Here is a 19,728-nt window from a genome sequence, read left to right as displayed (position 1 = left end):
TGCATTCCAATTGTAAGGACTCAAATATTGGTGGGGAAAACCAACTGTGTGACTTCTAAGAACGTTTCCATTCCTAAGAGTATAATTTTGGCTGTGTATATACAAAAATTATCATTCTCCACAAAGCAGGAAACTGCATAAACTTTTGATAACAGTTTTTACTCTCAGAAGATGCAAGAAACAATAAGGAAATATTATTAATCTGGGGATGTTTTATGACAGAGATCACCTTTCAGTTCATAATAGCAGAGGGCATAGTCAGGTTTGTATGCCAAAAGAACATAAATGGCTAAAAGTTGTATATGGTTCATAACAAGAAAAAATGTAGTTCAAGTGGGATGGAAAACAAATAAAATAAAAAATATTAACTATCCAGTCACTGATTGTTCTGTGTAAACAAATATGAGAACTACGTTTGTACTGAAGTATCTGTTTGCAACTCTGTGTCACATTCGCCTCCTTCTCCAGTCTCCTCTGCGTCACAGAGAAGCATCCAGAGTACATTTCCCAGAATCCTCCCGTCTGTGTAGTTCCAAATTGCAGTCGGCCAAGGAGAGGCACACTTGCATGCAATTTGGAAAGCAGAAGAGAAGAAGCCATTATTCTCCAGAGGCAGCTCCTGCCTGGCCTGGTGCTGTAGGCAGCCAGGGTCGTCAGTGTCTCCCCAGAGATACTGAGGTTTACAGTAGCTTGCAGTGAGCTCTTGAGAACCTCCTACTCCAGTGCTGAAGACAGTCTTCTGTTGCAGCTTCCCTGATCTTGCCTTTCCAACAGTTGCATAAGCCTCTATTTTCCTTACAAAATCCTTTATACTCGAGTTATAGAGAGGACCTTCTGTTTTCCCTACCAAACCTGTCAGAGAAATAAAACCCTGACTGCGAACAGAAAGCAATTTAATATAGGAAATTTGAAAGTCACTGAAAGGACTAAGGAAGCCAACTTCAGCAAAAAACAGTGCTGGCTTTCAGGAAATCAGAAGTGGCAAGAATGTCGTCACTGATGGTCTGGCCTGCCTGCAGACATCCATGTGGAGATCTGCAGGAAGATTGTAGAAACCACTGTCAAAACGTTTGCTGAAGCCCACAGTCTGCCCACCACTGTTACCAGAGCACCAGTGGCTTCTGTTTCTCTTTTGCCTTCTGAAATACAAGTTCCTCTCCTTGCCACAGTCTAACCCAAAGCCCTTCTGGAGAGATGCTAGGACATGTAGTTTCCAGGCTTTCAGCATGAAAGGGGAAGAAAGATGCTTGAGTTGCCAGCAGCGTGGCATACGATCAAAAGAAACTAAAGAAGCAGAATGAGAAGTTCCTTGATGAGCATGGATTTTTTTTAAAGGATACCTGCAAAAGATAGAAAGAATGGTATGTACAGAGGCCAAAAGTAATGGAGTGGCATGAACTTACACAAACGTTGTCAAAGACTCGAATTGGAAGGGGCCTTTGATCCTCTGAGAGGAGAAAGCAAGGAAAATAAGAAATTGTGGGCCTTCAGCATTGGAACAGTGGACAAGATTACATGATTGATTGACTGATTTATGCATTCTCCCATTTTCAAATGCTAGTTTATCTCCTTTAGTGAGAATAATCTCCAACTGGAAAAGAAAATATCCTCTAAATAAAATTGAAGCCTAAAGAGGCAAAAGAGTTATACTCAGAAAACTATAAAACACTGATGAAAGAAATCAAAGATGACATAGGGCTTCCCTGGTGGCACAGTGGTTGAGAGTCCGCCTGCCGATGCAGGGGACACAGCTTCATGCCCCGGTCCGGGAAGATCCCATATGCCGCGTAGTGGCTGGGCCCGTGAGCCATGGCCACTGAGCCTGCGCATCCGGAGCCTGTGCTCCGCAATGGGAGAGGCCACAACAGTGAGAGGCCCGCGTACCGCAAAAAAAAAAAAAAAAAAAAAAAGATGACATAAACAGATGGAGAAATATACCACGTTTTTGGATTGGAAGAATCAATATTGTGAAAATGACTCTACTACCCAAAGCAATCTACAGATTCAATGCAATCCCTATCAAACTACCAATGGCATTCTTCACAGAATTAGAACAAAAATTTTTACAATTTATATGGAAACACAAAAGACCCCGAATAGCCAAAGCAATCTTGAGAAAGAAAAACAGAACTGGAGGAATCAGGCTCCCCGACTTCAAAGTATACTACAAAGCTACAGTAACCAAGACAGTATGGTACTGGCACAAAAACAGAAATATAGATCAATGGTACAGGATAGAAAGCCCAGAGGTAAACCCACGCACGTATGGTCACCTAATTTTTGACAAAGTAGCCAAGAATGTACAATGGAGAAAAGACAGCCTCTTCAATAAGTGGTGCTGGGAAAACTGGACAGCTACATGTAAAAGAATGAAATTAGGACTTCCCTGGTGACACAGTGGTTAAGAATCCACCTGCCAATGCAGGGGACATGGGTTCGATCCCTGGTCTGGTAAGATCCCACATGCCGCAGAGCAGCTAAGCCCGTGTGCCACAACTACTGAGCCTGCGCTCTAGAGCCTGCGAGCCACAACTGCTGAGCCTGCACGCCACAACTACTGAAGCCTGCACACCTAGAGCCCCTGTTGTGCAAGAAGAAAAGCCACCACAATGAGAAGCCCATGCACCGCAACAGAGTAGCCCCCGCTCACCACAACTAGAGAAAGCCTGTACACAGCAACTAAGACCCCACACAGCCATAAATAAATAAATAAATAAAGTTATTTGTTTATTTTTTTAAAAGAGAATGAAATTAGAACACTACCTAATTCCATACACAAAAATAAAGTCAAAATGGATTAAAGACCTCAATGTAAGACCAGACACTATAAAACTCTTAGAGGAAAACATAGGAAAAACACTCTCTGACATAAACTACAGCACGATCTTTTTTTGACCCACCTCCTAGAGTAATGAAAATAAAAACAAAAGTAATTAAATGGGACCTAATTAAACTTAAAAGCTTCTACACAGCAAAGGAAACCATAAACACGACGAAAAGACAACCCTCAGAATGGGAGAAAATATTTGCAAATGAAGCAATGGGCAAAGAATTAATCTCCAAAATATACAAACAGCTCATGGAGCTCAATATCAAAAAAACAAACAACCCAATTAAAAAGTGGGCAGAAGACCTAAACAGACATTTCACCAAAGAAGACATACAGATGGCCAGGAGGCACGTGAAAAGATGTTCAACATCACTAATTATTAGAGAAATGCAAATCAAAACTACAGTGAGGTATCACCTCACACCAGTCAGAATGGCCATCATCAAAAAATCTACAAGCAATAAATGCCAGAGAGGGTATGGAGAAAAGGGAACCCTTTTGTACTGTTGATGGGGATGTAAATTGATACAGCCACTATGGAGAACAGTATGGAAGTTCCTTAAAAAAATCTAAAAATCGAACTACCATATGATCCAGCAATCCCACTACTGTGCATATACTCTGAGAAAACCATAATTCAAAAGGACTCATGTACCCCATTGTTCATTGCAGCACTATTTACAATAGCCAGCACATGGAAACAACCTAAATGTCCAGCGACAGATGAATGGACAAAGAAGATGTGGTACATATATACAGTGGAATATTACTCAGCCATAAAAAGGAATGAAATTGGGTCATTTGTAGAGATGTGGATGCACCTAGAGTCTGTCATACAGAGTGAAGTAAGCCAGAAAGAGAAAAACATGTCATATATTGACGCATACTTGTGGAATATAGAAAAATGGTACAGATGAATCTATTTGCAGGGGGAATAGAGACGTAGACGTAGAGAATGGACATGTGGACATGGGGTGGGCGGGGAAGGGGAGGGTGGGACGAATTGGGAGATTAGGTTTGACATAAATACGCTACCATGTGTAAAATAGATAGCTAGTGGGAATCTGCTGTATGGCACACGGAGCTCAGCTCAGTGCTCTGTGACGACCCAGATGGATAAGATGGGGTGGGGGAGAGGGAGGTCCAAGCGGGAGGGGATATAGATATACATATAGCTGATTCACTTCATTGTACAGCAGAAACTAACACAACATTGTAAAGCAATTATACTCCAATAAAAACAATAAAATAAAACTTAAAAAAAAAAAAAGAATGGTATAAGCATAATGGTATAAGCACTGCCAGCCTTTTTCATCTTAAGGCTCAGATGCACAGTTTCTGTGCATGAAACGATGCTGGTAGATATAACCTGTGAGTAAAATTTGAGAACTCAAGCTCAACAATAATACTAATCATGCTACAAGACACTTTTCTAAGCGCTTTGTAGCACTATGAGTTGATGCTATTATCCTGATTTTCTAGACGAGGCAACTAAGGCTCAGAGAGGTTAAATTACTGCCCAGATGCAAAGCTGGGCTTCAAACCAAGGCAGTCTTTCTCCAGCGTCCATTTTGTTTACCACTGTCCCGTACTATCCCCTTCCGTGCCAGTAACACCGCACTAGGATTGTTAGGTTCCATCTGAGCATCACATTGGTAAACCAAGATGTGTGCACAAGCAGGTGAAGTTACAGTAAAGAGCCTGTAGGTCACTTAAGATGAGGAGTAGGGGATACATAACCTGGAAAAGAGAGAAAAATATAAAAACTGTGTTCAGCTACTTTAAGGATTAATACTGTGAAAGAGGAATTAAGCTTCTCATTTTATGCCAAGGGCAATGGGTAGTAACTGAACAAAGACAGGTATTAGTTCCACCTAAGGAAGTGTTTTCTGATGGGTAAAGTTGTTTAGCAGTCCATATGGGGCTTCATGAAGTAGTGAAGTGTCGTATTCACGATAAAGTCTGGATGGTAAATGTAAAAAGAGCACCAGATGACAAAGGAACTCAAATCTATAACATAGGGGGAAAAGATTGAAAGAGTTCATGTTAATAAAAAGGTACACAGGGGCTTCCCTGATGGCGCAGTGGTTGAGAGTCCACCTGCCGATGCAGGGGACACAGGTTCGTGCCCCGGTCCGGGAGGAACCCACGTGCCGCGGAGTGGCTGGGCCTGTGAGCCGTGGCCGCTGAGCCTGCGCATCCGGGACCTGTGCTCTGCAACGGGAGAGGCCACAGCGGTGAGAGGCCCACGTACCGCAAAAAAAAAAAAAAAAAAAAAAAGTTACACAGGATGATCCGAAAGATTTCTTGCAATTCTTACGAGTCTAGAATTCTGTCTTCTAAAATTACATGAAGAATTTTTGTAGAGCAGTGCTCTAGTAACGTCCTTCTACTATTTAGAGGTCAAGCCCTGTTGCTCCCTGACAAGGTCTGGAGCCCTTAGGCTGCAATTCTAGACCATTCACAGTCTAACCCCAGCCTGCCATTGCAGTCCTTTGCCTCCCTACTTCCCATTACCCCACCCCCACCCAGTGCTCCAGCCGAGCGGAACTATCTCTGTGCCTTCTTCCTTCCTGCGGTTTTGGATTTACTGACACAATTTTCTTTTCCCAATATACCCTTCTCCCACCTTTGCTTTTTGCTTATTCAAATTCTAAGCATTCATTGAAGCCCTTGATCAATTTAACAACATTTAGGAAGCCTTTCCTTTTACTCCTCAACCTACCTGTGCCTCCCTCCTCTGAATATCCATTGCATTTTATATTTACATTTTTGGGGACTCCTCTCCTCTTCTACCTTGTATGTAGTTATTTAAATGTTTTCTCTCTCCCACTCACCTGTAACTTCCTTGAGAATAGGGGTCACGTCTTAGTCCTCTGCATCCCTTTGATGTCTGGTACATAGGAGTTGCTCAGTAAATAATAAGTAGATGAATGAAAAGCTCACTTTATATATGCTAAAGGGGAAATGGGGACTTGTTAGAATTCAAGAGTTCTGGAGTAAAATTTTCAATCTCCAGACGTGCTTTTCTAATTTTTATTTTACCATCCTCTTTGCAATTTTAATTCACTTAACTGTCTCTCCCTATATGTGACAGGCACTGTTCTAAACTCTGGATACAGCAATGGACAAAGTAGACAAAAATCCCTGCCTCTTCATAGAGCTTGGGTTTTTTTTGTTTGTTTGTTTTTTTGTGGAGGAGATAGACAATGAGAAGTAAGTAAAATATGTGCTTTTTTTGGTACACTAATATTTTTTTATTTTTTGTTTTCTTTTTTCTTCTTTTTTTTTAATTGACATATAGTTGCTGTGCAATATTATATAATTTACAGGTGTACAATATAGTGATTCACAATTTTCAAAGCGTATACTCCATTTATAATTATTATAAAATATTGGCTATATTTGCTGTGTTGTACAATATATCCTTGTAGCTTATTTTATAATATTTGCTATTTTAAGTAGCAGTACATAAGAAAAATAGAGGAGGATAGATAACATTGGGAAGGGAGCAGTTTTAGATAGGTTGTCCAGAAGAGAAGATATTTGAATCAAGGCCACCTTGATTTTTTTTTTACATTTTATTTTAAAATAATTTTAGACTTACAGAAAAGTTGCAAAAATAGTAGACAGTTCATGTAAACCCTTCATCCAGGATCCGCTGATGCAAACAACACATATAACTACATATAACTATAGTACAATTATCAAAACCAGAAAATTAACATAAGTACAATACTCTTAACTAAATTACAGGCCTTATTTGAATTATACCAGTTTTTTTTTTTTTCTCCCAGTATTCTTATTTCTGTTTCAGAATCCTTTCCGGGCCCCACACTGCATTTATTTCTTGTATCTCCTTAGTCTCCTCCAACCTGAGACTGTTCCTCAGGCTTTCCTTATCATTCATGACCTTGACACTGTGGATGCGTGCTGGTCACTTATTTGTAGAATGTCTCTCAACTTGGGTTTTTCTAATGTTTCCTCATGATTATATTGAAGTTATACATATTTGGCAAAAATATCACAGAAGTGGCATTGTGCCCCTCTCAGTTCATCATATCAGGAGGTACCTGGTGTCAGCCTCTCTCATTGCTGTTGATGTTATCCTTGATCACTCGGTTAATGTGGTGGCTACCAGATTTCTCCAGTGGAAAGTCACTATTTCTCCCTTTGTTATTGATTACTATCTTGGGAGTGAGACTTTGCTAGTATCCTGTTTCTCCTCAAACTTTTGCCTTGATTATATCATTCATCAGTGGAGCTGCCCTACAGTTATTACTGTGGTGTTTACCTAATGAATGATAATTTTATATTTTATTCTGTAGATGATAATTCAGTATTATCATTTATTTATTTTGTTGCTCAAATTGTTCTAGCCTTGGCCAGTGGGAGCTCCTCCAGGTTGGCTCCTGTATCTTCCCCAGCCCCGGAATCAACCATTTCTTCAATAAGCCCTGGTCCCTTTTTTTTTTTAACTGGTATTTAGGAAACAAGACCTGGGCACTAGGCCCCCCTTTTTTTTAAACTAGCTGCTTTTTTTTTTTTAATTTATTTATTTTATTTATTTCTGGCTGCATTGGGTCTTCGTTGCTGCGCTCAGACTTTCTCTAGTTGCAGCGAGCGGGGGCTGCTCTTCATTGCGATGCACGGGCTTCTCATAGCCATGGCTTCTCTTGTTGCAGAGCACGGGCTCTAGGCATGCATGCTTCAGTAGTTGTGGCACACGGGCTCCAGTAGTTGTGGCACTCAGGCTCAGTAGTTGTGGTGCATGGGCTTAGTTGCTTCACAGCATGTGGGATCTTCCCAGACCAGGGCTCGAACCCGTGTCCCCTGCATTGGCAGGCGGATTCTTAACCACTGCGCCACCAGGGAAGCCCTAGGCCACCTTCTTCTTAGAACTTTCTGGACCCTTCCACTCGCCTGTCCTTTCCCACCTCCTTCTCTTCTGAGGACAGTTACTGCTTCCTCACTCTGCTGTTATACCCAGGTATTCTTCTTTTGTATCTCTCCCTCCCCTATGATAAACCTTAGCTCCTCTCTTTTGGATTGTCTCTCACTAGTTTCGTCTTTAGTCCATTTTTTTCCTACTGAATTCCAGTCCCGAATTTTATTTCCTAATTCCTTTAGTGAACACTCCTGGCACTCCATGGGCCATAGCAGATACTGAAAGTTAATTTTGTAGTTCACTATAATACTTACCTTAAAGCAAAATGAATTACAGTGTACAGGCTATATGTTTGAATGTTACTGTGTTGTTCATTTATTATACTATGTTCGGAAAGAAAATGCCCGTTATATTTGAGACAGTAAAATATAAATGAGAAATATAACTCTTGTTTTTTCAGGATTATGGCTAAATAAATGCAGAAATTAATTGATCTGTGGGAGGTCCCAGGCCAGTTAACTGTAATTTAGAGCAAGATCCCATTGAAGCCAAGGTCATGGGTAAATTCTTTAGGTAGGCCGGTTAATTTTGTTCAGGAACATAGCAAGAAATTGAATTCCTGACTGCAGCTTACCATCTCACTCTGTGGTTGCAAGCGGGACAGATGATGGAGGATGGATGGTTCCGTTTAAAAAAAGAGAGAGAGAGAAAGAAATCCGTCCGCAGTACTGGAACAGAAACCAAAATTACATTTACTCACAGATGGTGAGTTATCCTCAGTTGGTTTAAATGATAGCACATTATTACCACAGATGTTTCTAGAAAAAAAGACTGTTTATCTTTATAATCAAGCCTTATCTCAATTATTTTAATCATCTTTTTGGATTGTTTATAATAAAACGAATCACTTAAAACCTCTAGAGTTTAATTCACAGAATTCTGCTGTATCTAAAGTTGATTGAAAATTCAAGCTGTGTGTTGAATAATATTTGTACTATACCACATTACAGCACATTACAGTCTTTTGGGTGGTTCACTAATATATCCTGATAAAATAATTGTCGGGTATGTAATAATAGCTTTGTGCATGAGATTGATGTAAAAGAGGTTGTTTCAAATTGGAAATGCTTTTTAGTAAGGTCTTTATGAAAGTGTAGAATAGTGTGCGTACTTACTGATTTGTTCTTTCTTAAAATATAAATTAAACATTTAGAAATTTTAGAACGACCTTTTGGGTTGTTAAGAGAAGCACAGTGCCTCTTACTCCTGAGACATTAGCCAGCTAATGTCAACTGAAGAAGATGAGCCAAAAGTTTTTGAAGTTTCCTTTGAGTTGCAGCACTGAAGCCAAATTTGCAGAAGACTTATTCTTCCAATTTTGGGCAAGTAAACATTAAGATCTGGAAGCCCATGACATAGTAATTGACTTTCAACCAAATAAAATATTTTTCAATCGAATGTTATTTGACATAGCCTTGTAAAATATTTGTGTAATATCCTGTGTGGGAATATATACTCTTTGGATAAATCTGTCTATACAGTTAAACAAGTTGGCTATTCAGAGTAAATAGTATTAATATCACTCTAAACATCCTCTTCTTACGGGTATTGCGTGAAGTCTGGGAAAGGCAATACCAGGTAATTAGTTTTGGGGGGACCCTCCTGCATAAACAGAGACATAAAGAACACGCTCTGAAACCCTCAGATGCTTATTTCTCCTTTCGAGTTTGGAAGGAAATAAATAAAGTTAGTGTGTCCTCCAGGAGCTCAGTTAGAAGATGCCGCTCAAAGTTCTCACTGTCTGCGTCCACAGCAGGGCCTGCCCCTGGCTCCTGTTTGGCCTACTAGTGAGCATTTGGAACGTCATGATGATGGGTCAGAATTCATCCACATCTGTGCAGGTTCTCAGCCACCATCACACCACCTCGTACGTAATGATGTAAGGGTTCCTGGGCCCCTCTTTCCTTCGGTTTAGTGAATTATCCATGTCATTTGAGGATTAAGAACTTTGCCATATCTAGTGTTTGAAACTCAGGTCATGCTTTTCAGGGGGAATGAGCCAGAAGATAACTTCTCTTTTAGTGTAAATAGGAAACTAGGGAAAATAGAAGTTACTGGCACTAACTGGACTTTTCATTTCATTCACTTAAGACACTTGACAAATCATAGGATTCGAGTGGCTGGGTGGTTTCACGCTGAGTGATTTTTAAAGCCTTTATTTTATATCCGCCTTTTAGAATACTTTCATGGTTGTTGTTAGTTGCATATAGAAAGTTGACTGAAATTTCAAGAGTTTTTTCGTAGCCTCTTAATATTGACTCGCTTAAAATCTTCCCCCATCTCGTATTAGGAGTCTCTCTCTGTTCCCAGCCCAAGTGTCTTTTGTTTCCCTGTCAGTTCTCTGTCTCCAGAGCAGAATACTGAGTGCCACTGTGGTGTGCCCACCTCCCCTTGGACGGCCTTACCTCAGGGTCCCACAATAACGAATGCTCATGTCCACAGACACACTTTTCTGCGTCCTTACGTGTGAGTTTCCACCCATGGGAATACGACTAGCCAGCCTCCTCCCCTGGGGCTGGGACCCGGCAGTAGCCCTCCAAGTGTCTTCTGATGTCGGCTCAAGTTTAAGAAACACAGCAGTAGATAATCCCCCAGACACACCAGCACTGTCCACCCTTAAGGCCTCTGCTCGGGCTGCTCCTTCTGGCCTCGACTGCTTTCCCCCAGATCCCTGCACACCTCACCCCTGCACCTCCTTCAGGTCTTTACTCACATGAGCAAATGAAGCCTCTCTCTCAGTGAGGCCTGCCTGACCTCCTTGTTTAAATTTCAGCACTTCCAGTCCCCCTAATCCTGCTCTAAGTTTTCCTTTTCCACAGCATTTATCACCTAGCATGCTGTGTAATTATTATTATTCTTTCAGGTAATACAAGCTCCAGGAAGGCAGAGCTCTGCATATTTTGTGCACTGATGTATCTTAGGTCATATCTGGAACATAGTGGGTTAATATTTGCTGAATGGAAGAGAGAGAGGAGGGGAGCTGTTGACCACTGAGTGATGGTTCCAGATGCTGCTTCAAGTAAACATTGTTTTTTGGAGAACAGCTCTCCACAGACTCTTGCAAGGTCAACTTTCTTGCCAAAATATTATTAGAGAAGCTAAGTTAAGAGTGGAGGCCCTGGTCACTTTGCTGAAATAGTTACATTTTTTAAGCGTATAATAATTGTTCCATGCTCATGCATTCTTGTAGCTGCAAAACCCTGGTCTAAAGACCTCCACTTTAGTACTCCTCATCAGTAAGTAAATTACTATGTAAATTGGCCTCACTGAATTTTTAATAGTTTCTCAGGGGTTCTCTTCTTGGCTCTCACCTGCCAGGATTTCATTACAGTTCAAGCAGAGTAAAATATTCTGATTTATGTTACTAGAATAAAGTTTCTCAGGTGACGTTATTTTATTCTATTTCTGAGTCTTTCTCGGAGGGTGAAGAACATGCTGGAATTATCAGGCTCATATGAAGCCTTTTTTTCCTCCTGTTTTAAAACTCATTTTGGACTTTTTTCCCCTGGCTGTTTTCTCTCTCTCTCTCTCTTTGAAATATTGTTATCTTAATTACTTTTTACTTTTAGGTGGCGACTAGGAAGCACTAAAGCATAAAAGGGACAGCTCTGTGCTGGGCTTCTCTCCTTAAAAGGGGAGAAGAGCACACTCCTGCCATTTCCTTCAAACCCCAAATGATCTGTGCAGAAGTTTGACCAGTAGAGTGGTTCTCTCTCCCGTTCTAACCCTCCTTGAGTTTCTTGTCCACTAAAGACAGAGATCAAGTCCTACTCATGAGTTACCAGTGCCTCTCATGGAACAGTAAACACAATCATAAATGGTTTCAGAAACTGCGGGAATAATGCTGGCACCTTATTTTTAGGACCATTCAATATATGAGGAATATAGTATGAAATACATGACCTCACATGCACAAATGCATGCGCACTCACACACCCCCGCACACGTGCAGGGTGCCGTTCTAGCTTTCCAAGTCACCGATTTTTTTTTTTTTTTTTTTTTGCGGTACGTGGGCCTCTCACTGCTGTGGCCTCTCCGTTGCGGAGCACAGGCTCCGGACGCGCAGGCTCAGCGGCCATGGCTCACGGGCCCAGCCGGTCCGCGGCATGTGGGATCTTCCCGGACCGGGGCACGAACCCATGTCCCCTGCATCGGCAGGCGGACTCTCAACCACTGCGCCACCAGGGACCCAAGTCACCGATTTTATACATTGAGAGGGAAGCAAATGGGAAAGTTTGAATATAGTCATGAAAACTAAAACTCTTAACCAAGGACAGGACAAGACAAGGACTGTAGGAAGCACAGAAATTTTTAAATGTTGTTATTAGAATTCCTTCTATACTCGTCTTACGTAAGAACGAATCTGCTTACACTGATTCTCCTTCCATCAAGGCAAGGATTCCAAAAGAGTGAACACAGTCGCCTGGAGCATTGTTTTCAAACGCAGGTTTCTGGATCCCACCTCAGATTCTGATTCAGTGGTCTGGTGATGGACTCAGGAATCTGGCTTTTGAAACAGTTCTCTGAGTGATCCCGATAATCTGCCAGATTGGAGAACCATATTGTATGGCCCAGTTTTCTCTAGTTCCCTGCCCTAGATGCAAGAGGGAGGGGATACGGAGATATATGTATACGTATAGCTGATTTACTTTGTTATACAGCAAAAACTAACCATTGGAAAGCAATTATACTCCAATAAAGTTGTTAAAAAAATTTTTTTTTAAACCAAGGAAATGATGGCTAGGGTTAACAGTAGCCTTGATAGGATTGGAACTGTTTTATCTTCCTTTCCTACAAAAGACAAGAAAACTTTCACTTCATGAACCTTAAAATAGAAGATTCCTTTTAAGTAGATTTTTGACATGTAACCCAAATATGAGAATTATCACAATTATTTTGTAAATTAAACATAGTAGCAAAAAATATTAAAGGCTATGGTCTTTTAAAATGTCGCATCTGCTCTTTTTTTTTTTTAATATATATTTATTTATTTGGTTGTGCTGGCTCTTAGTTGCAGTTCCAGGGCTCCTTAGTTGTGGCACGCGAACTCTTAGTTGCAGCATGCGTGTGGGATCTGGTTCCCTGACCAGGGATCAAACCCAGGTCCCCTGCATTGGGAGCGTGGAGTCCTGTCCACTGAGCCACCAGGAAGTCCCAGCATCTGCTCTTTAGTCTGACTTAAGTATCCCTCTTTTGACTCAACTCCTTTTTCTTTGTTGTTTATCATCTAGTTACATTTATTGAGCACTTGCTCTGTGCCAGGCCCTCTGCTAGGTATTTTTTTTACAGGTGTTCTCATTTAGTCTTCCCAACAGCCATATGAACTGTAAGGATAATTTACATTTTGCAAGTGAGGAAACAGGCTAAAGAGAATTTAGAGATAAGAGAATGGCTTGTCCAAGATTATTTCAATCCCTCTTATCTTTGAGCCATAAAAAAGCTATTCTTTCTTTGAAATCTTAAATTTTTGTCTCCTCCTGCCTCACAAACCCATTTGCCTATTAGATCAATTTGTTTAACCTAAAGCATTCATAATATAACTAAGTTATTGGTTTTGACAGTATCTGTATACAGTGTTGTAATCTTTGGAATGTTTGAACAGTTATACCCATTGCTACTTCAGGGAGTATTAGAACACTCAGGCTTTTCTCATACATAATAATGAAACTGCACTGCACATGCAGTGGCTTCATGTCATATTTACTTTTAGGATAGCCATTCTTGATAAGCAAACTAACTCTGGTATTTGTTATAATGTCTTTCATTATTTCTGTTTAATTAAACATACAGTAGATTTGTAAGCAGTTCACAGGATATTTTCTCTTCCTTTCAATGGGTAAGAATTAGATTAAACTTAGTTTTTACTTTGTGATCTCAAAGAGTATAAAAATTTGGTCTTTATTACAAATCATTACATCTTGAATATAGTCATGAAAACTAAAAGTCTTAACTGAAAAATGATGAATATCTGATTTTTCTATAGCAAAAAAACGTTTGCCCAGTTCTCCAAACCGTGGTTTCCGATGACCGAAGGACACAAGTTCACAATGCAAGGTTTTCTCTTCTCTAGTTGTGGTGCGCGGGCTCCAGAGTGCGTGAGCTCTGTAGTTTGCGGCACATAGGCTGTCTTGTTCAGGCTCAGTAGTTGCCCCACGACATGTGGGATCTTAGTTCCCCAACTAAGGATCGAACCCGCGTCCCCTGCATCAGAAGGCAGATTCTTTACCACTGAACGACCAGGGAAGTCCCTGTCTCTGCTATTACTTTTGATAGAATTATTTTCTTTGGTATAATCAGAAATTTGTGATTCACAAACTAAAATTTCCTAAAAGAGACTCTACTATGTAGGTTGAAAAATAGAACCATTTATCATTCTTCATCTGTCCCAATCTTGACTCTTCTGTTAGGCTGACCATATGAAAGTTACTGAGATTGTTTCATTGCCTCTACAATTACTGTTCAAGTCATTTATTGCAGTCCTTACAAAGTATTTTGTAATCTGATTTATGCCAAGAAATAATGGCTCCCAGATAGTTATAGAACTGTTTATCTTTAATGGATGATAAGTGAAGACTGAATTATTTCTGATAAAAAGAGTGAATAACAAATTATGTATAATAATTTGTTCTGTGGGTTCTGCTTATTTTATTAGTATTCTGAAATCAGCTTTTCTACATAGTTGGGGTTTTTTTAAGTAAAAGAATAAAAAAACTAAATAATTGTATTGATATTTGGTTCTTATGATTTTCGAAGGGATGTTCTTTTTTTTTTTTTTTTTGCGGTACGCGGGCCTCTCGCTGTTGTGGCCTCTCCCGTTGCGGAGCACAGGCTCCGGACGTGCAGGCTCAGCGGCCATGGCTCACGGGCCCAGCCACTCCACGGCATGTGGGATCTTCCCGGACTGGGGCACGAACCTTTGTCCCCTGCATCGGCAGGCGGACTCTCAACCACTGTGCCACCAGGGAAGCCCTCAAAGGGATGTTCTTAATTGAGCATGTATCCCAAAAGTTTCTGAAAACTTTTAAGGTGATATAAGGCTTTTTAAAGAAACCAAAGTCTTATTAAACACTAATATAATTCATTACACACAGCAAAATTGGTCATTTGAGGGAACAAAACTGCTTTTGTTATGATGGCTTTCATTTCTGGGGCAAGTTGGAAGGGGCAGTGATTGGCATATAACTAATCACATGGAGGTAGCTGGTAAGCATCTGGCCATACAGTTAGAGCTTTTTTTGTACAGGGTTTGTTGGTTTTAGAGGATTCGAGGCCCTAAAACCCTAACATAGTTCTATGAAGACTGAATATGATTGATACTTAACAGTGAGTTTGAGACAGTTAATTAACTAATGTAACAATTTTTGTTTTCCTGTCAATTCAGCGCACCCAGTTTCTTTATAGCAGTGGTCCCCAACCTTTTCGGCACCAGGTACTGGTTTCGTGGAAGACAGTTGTTCCACGGACCAGGGGTGTTGAGGGGAATGGTTTCAGGATGACTCAAGCACATCACATTTATTGTGCACTTTATTTCTATTATTATTACTTTGCACTATATAATGAAATAATTATACAGCTCACCATAATGCTGACAGGAGGCGGAGCTCGGGCGGTAATGAGAGGATGCGGAACGGCTGTAAGTACAGATGAAGCTTCACTCGCTAGCCCGCCGCTCACCTCCTGCTGTGCGGCCCAGTTCCTAACAGGCCACACAGATGGGTACCAGTCTGTGGCCCAGCGGTTGGGGACCCCTGCTTTATAGGATTCTTGCCTGGGAGCTCTGAGGGCAGTAGGAAGTACCTCGGGCAGTGAACACTAATTGGTAGAAATCTAATCCATTTTGAAGCTTGGAAATATTGATATAGTCTTCAGCTCAAGCACAGCTTAAAATATGAATTTGGACAAATAGTTGAGGGGATTTCCTAATCTCTGACTAATATAGTGCCAATTATTAGATTGTCAAGATCACTACCCGTATGCCGCTCTTGAAGAAAACCTAATATACAAAAACCCCAACCTTTAAAAATGATAAGGTATAGACTAATTAGTTGTGTTCAGGAAGGATCTTGGCTCACCAAAAAGATTTCTCACGTGATCTTTCAAATAGAACTGACTCTGTTACATTTAAATAGGAAAGAGTTTTTTTTAAAGCACTTAAAGTCAGCTTTTCTCTGGCGCGAGGTAAGTTAAGCCAGACCTGTGTTTAGTATCAAATTATATTTTTACTCAGTGAGATTGGAAGGAATATATTTTATACCCATTTTCAGAAGTATGTTGAGTCACAAGAATAGTAACTAACTTGTTCATAGTCATACATCATACCTAGAATGTAGCCAAGTTTCCATCTACCGATAAATCCACCACCCCCCTCTTTTTTGACTTTTTTAAATTGTGAGAAAGTGAATATCCATGTAATCACTCTTCAGAACAAGAAATGGAACATTGCCAACAGCCCAGAAGTCTCAATATATGTACCCTGTCCCCCATAAGTATACACTATCTTGACTTTGAAGATGATTGTCTTCTTTTTCTTTATAACTTTACCATCTGTGTGTGTATAGTGCCAAACAATATGATTTCCTGTTTTTGAACTTTTTGTAAATGGAATCTTGCAGTTTATTTTCTTTTACACCTTTCTTCTTTCACTCAGTGTTGTTTATGAAAGATGTTTATGTTGTTACACAAAGTTTCTTCCTTTCCACTGATGTATTAGTATTACATTGTGTAAATAGTCCACGATTTATGCATTTTACTAATGGTACACGTTTAGATTATTTCCAATTTTAAGCTACTAAAAAAAAAGTTGTCATGCTATCTTTATATATAAATACGTATGTATATATTTTAATCTCATTTGATTTTAAGTTTCTTGCTGTATTTTCTATATTTATATCTCCTCCATAGTGTTTAACATAATACACTGCCTTGCACAGAATAACTACTTATTAAATATTATTGAATGGATTTATTAATTCATTCAGCATGGTTGAAAATCAGCTTGAGAATACTTCCAGGTATCATAGACTAAGACCCTACCAGATGACACCCACTGCAGAAAACAACCATAAAGCCTGGACAAATAATACAAAACACAGCTGCCTGTAGGTACTGGAGAGCAAATAGAAGCAGACTCTGGCAGGGAGTTCATGCTCATTTAGAAGAGGGAGATAGGAAGCTATATAAGTAAGTTTCCATGTCCGTGGCCTTTAGCCCAGGACTAAGCACAGTCCTTGTGGTTTACTTTGTAGTGGCGAGGGACTCACATGGAAAAACTGTTAGTTTTTCTGAGCTGGGGAACCCCAGAAGTGAGGCTGGAAAAGCATGAGGACTGAAGACAGTAGAGGAATCCCAGAAGGGGAAAGAACCAGAGGAGGAGCCCCCAGACTGTATCTGTCCACACCTCTGACTGATCTCTGAACCATATGTGGAAAACAGACTCAGAGCAGCTCAGTCAAAGATGAGAATTCTAAACTAAGACCAGACTTGCCACCCTGAAGATACAGAAGAATGAACAGATGCAAGAAAACTCTGGTGAAGAGTATACTTTCACTTGGAGGATGGGAAATAGCAAACTCCATATCTCTGAGGTCTTTTAGCCTGAGGCTAATTGCAGTCCATGGCACATACTGCAGAGATGGGACACATGGGGAAAGTTGTAGCCTTTCTGGGCTGAAGAACAAAAAAAAAAAAAAAAAAAAAAAAAAAGGTGAGAATCTATGAACTCTGAAAATAGTGGAGGAATCCCAGAAGAGAAGGAATCAGAGAAGAGGATCCCTAAACTCTGTCTACCCGCACCTCTGACTAAATCGTGAACCACCTATCTGTAGACCAAACTTTAAGCAGCCTAGATAAAGACAAAAGATCTGAACAGAGATTGGTGCTGCTATAAAAATATAGAGTTTGCAGTTTAAGCCCAGACAAGAATCTCCACAACTTAATATTATTCAGGATGCAATCCAAAATTTCCCAGCATCCACAGAACCAAGAAAATGGAACATGTTCTCTACATAAAAGAAAATCAATTGACTTCAACCTCAAAACAAACCAGATGTTGGAACTAACAGACAAGGATTTAAAAGCAGTTACTATAACTCTGCTCAATGTTTTCATTGCATGAAACATGTTTTCAGTGCATGAAAATCTCAGCAGAGACATGAGAAGACTCAGCTGAGAAATAATGACAATAAAAAAGTCAGTAGTTTGCAGAGATGAGATGCTAATACCAAGCAGAATAAACACAAATAATCCCACATCAAGGCACATTATTGTCAAAACTGTTGAAAGCCAGCGATAAAGACCAGGAGAAAAATGGTATAGTACATACAGAGGGACAACAGTCCAATTAACATCACTTCTTATTAGAAACTGTATGGTGTTGAAGAGAATGGAACAGCGTCTTTAAAGTGCAAAAGAAAAACAACAGTCAACCCAGAATTCTGTATCCAGTGAAAGGATCATTCAAGAATTAAAATAAAACATGATTAGTAAATGAAAACTAAGAGAACTTGTTGCCAGCGCATTTGCATTATAAAAAATGCTAAGAAGGTCCTTTGGGCTGAATGGAAATGATATCAGATGGAAACTCAGATTTTCAGAAAGAATGAATATTTACCAAAAATGGCAAATATCTAAATAAATGCAAAACGTTCATATCTATTCTGTCTCTATTTCTCTTCCTTCCACCCCCCATTTTTTGCTTAGCTTTTTTTGTCTTAATTTTTAAATCACATAAATTCCTTTTTTAAAAAAAATTTTATTGGAGTATAGTTGAGTATACAATGTTGTGTTCGTTTCTGCTGTACAGCAAAGTGAATCAGTTATACATATACATATGTCTACTTTTTTTTAGATTCTTTTCCCATAGAGGTCATTACAGAGTATTGTGTAGAGTTCCCTGTGCTATACAGTAGGTCCTTATTAGTTGTCTTAAATAAACTTATTCTTAAAACCAAAGTTATCACATTGTCTTGTAGGATTTATAATGTATGTAGATGTATCATATATACACACACACAACTGTAACATAAAGGATAAAAGAGGATGAATATGGTCCTGTGTGCTGTGGTCCTGTATGACGTTCTGTATTTTACATGAAGTACTAAATTGTTATCTGTAATTTTACCGTGAAAAGTTAAGGGTTTACATTGCAAACCTAGGGTAGCCACTATTTAAAAAATATGAAAATCAACAGCTAAAAAACCAACAGAAAAATTAAAATAGAAATCTAAAAAATATTCAAATAATTACCTCTCCTCCTCCCTAGGTAGGAAAGATGGAACAAAGGAACAAAACAGAGGATTCAAATAGAAACAAAAAATAAGATGATAGACCAACCTAAACATATCAATAATTACATTAAATGTTAATGCAGGGCTTCCCTGGTGGCTCAGTGGTTGAGAGTCTGCCTGCCGATGCAGGGGACGTGGGTTCGTGCCCCGGTCCGGGAAGATCCCACATGCCGCGGAGCGGCTAGGCCCGTGAGCCATGGCCGCTGAGCCTGCACGTCCGGAGCCTGTGCTCCGCAACGGGAGAGGCCACAACAGTGAGAGGCCCACGTACCGCAAAAAAAAAAAAAAAAGTTAATGCACTAAATACTCATTAAAAGGCAGGGATTGCCAGAATGGATAAAATAAGACCCAACTATATACTGTTTGCAAATGATGTGCTTTAAATATAAAAGCATAGATGGTTTGAAAGCAAATGATGGAAGGAAAAGGAAGTGCCATGCAAACAGTAAAAGCATAAGAAGGTTAAAGTGGCTCTGTTAACATCAGCCATCACAAAACAAAACCGAAGGGGAAGGAGATAGTTCAAAATGATCAAAAGGTTAGTTCAACAAAAGAAGACACGATAATTGTAAATGTATATGCACCAATGACAGAGCTTCGAAATCATGAAGCAAAAAATTGGCAGAATTAAAGGGATAAATAGACAATTCTATTATTTTGAAGAT

At 39.8% G+C, this 19,728-nt stretch overlaps 1 protein-coding gene across 2 annotated transcripts in view; it reads left to right on the top strand.

Annotated features, from left to right (window-relative positions):
• DYM (dymeclin) overlaps positions 1-19,728 on the top strand; it is a 379,359-nt gene that overhangs the window by 312,022 nt on the left and 47,609 nt on the right. The gene's annotated exons all lie outside the window — the stretch shown is intronic.

Source organism: Globicephala melas, chromosome 13 (genome assembly GCF_963455315.2).
Source record: "Globicephala melas chromosome 13, mGloMel1.2, whole genome shotgun sequence".
In the NCBI taxonomy this organism is placed as follows: Eukaryota; Metazoa; Chordata; class Mammalia; order Artiodactyla; family Delphinidae; genus Globicephala; species Globicephala melas.
The sequence above is the reverse complement of the archived record's forward strand: the minus strand, read 5'-3'. Positions and strand labels throughout refer to the sequence as shown.